We start from the raw sequence: 1,328 nt of genomic DNA on the forward strand, positions 1-1,328 counted from the left end.
CCGAGGTCGCAGCTGTGCTAATAGGCACCGCACACATCGGCGCACCGTTGAGGGGACGGGGCCGAACTCCCGCCCCGGCCGTCCCTGCGGCCCCGGCCCTCCCCTGAGCATGGTGCGGGACACGAATGAGCCAGGCGGGGTCCGTGTGAATTGTATATTAGCAACAACCCTTGTCCCCCCTCTTCGCCGTGCCGAAGGTCGGATGTGACCCACTGGCTCAGCCCGCGGTTCCCGCGGCTCCCCCCCCCCCCCCCCCCCCCCGCGGGGGCGGCGGGCCGCTGCAGGGAAACACCTGGATGCCTGTGACTTGCCCTCAGGGTTGCCATTAGATTACGATTTTATACCAGACATCCCTTTGCTAAAACCAGAAACATTAAGACAGCAGTTTTTTGTACCCCTGACAACCCCATGTCTGCGTTACTTGATCCCACACCCCGAGTATGCTTAGCCAACATTTTGTGGTGGCGACCGCGGTGCTGTATTTCAGCACACCACAGTAGCTACGCAGATGCCTAAACCAAACCCTTCTCAAAAAGATGTCACGTAAGGGGCTGGCAGGAATTCGCAATGAGATGAGAGGAGGGAGATCAGCCCGATGGAGCCAAAGAATTTCATCCTGTGCAGGATATGTTGGGCAGCGCAAGGAGCAGCAGGGCTGTGTCCTTTTTGAAGGACTCGAGGGAAAAGCAAAAACTTACAATCCCGTTTTGTAAAGGAAACCGGCCGACTGACAGCATTAAGTAGCCAAGACGATTGCTTTGTCGAGCACACCTCCTCTCTAGGAACTGGACGTGTAACGAAAACACCGACAGCACAAAGGCTAGTTTTTAAACACGCCTTTACAGACATTAATGGCCCTAGGTGACATGACCTTTTCTCATATCTAGGCTATCATTTTAAACGTGATTTCAACCAATCGAGCAAAACATTTGCTTAGTGCAGAGTGTGAGAAATAATAATATAACTGTAGCTATTTGTCTTTATAAACGTAAACAAACGTTCAAAGGAAGTCATGGCAGGATTGCAGTACAAAGAGTCAACGAAAGACCATGTGAAGAACCCTTAAGCCATCAGTCACTGTGAGGCGAGACCCGGGCAGGTGAATGCCCGGCAGCCACACAGCGTGTGCGCTTATCCTTCCCTGATGGCTTTCCAGAAGTGCGTGTGTCTGGAGTAAACAGACACGGTTTAACATAAATATTTACATCCTCGTAGAATCTGAGGCCCGCGAGGGGAAGGAGCCAGACAATGAAGGCCAGCGAGCCTTCCGCGGCACGTTGGAAATAGGATTCTTTCCAGCACCTCGATGGCGCGGCGCTCCCGGCTCG

Source organism: Corvus brachyrhynchos, unplaced genomic scaffold, assembly GCF_000691975.1.
Source record: "Corvus brachyrhynchos isolate BGI_N302 unplaced genomic scaffold, ASM69197v1 scaffold255, whole genome shotgun sequence".
Classification (NCBI taxonomy): domain Eukaryota; kingdom Metazoa; phylum Chordata; class Aves; order Passeriformes; family Corvidae; genus Corvus; species Corvus brachyrhynchos.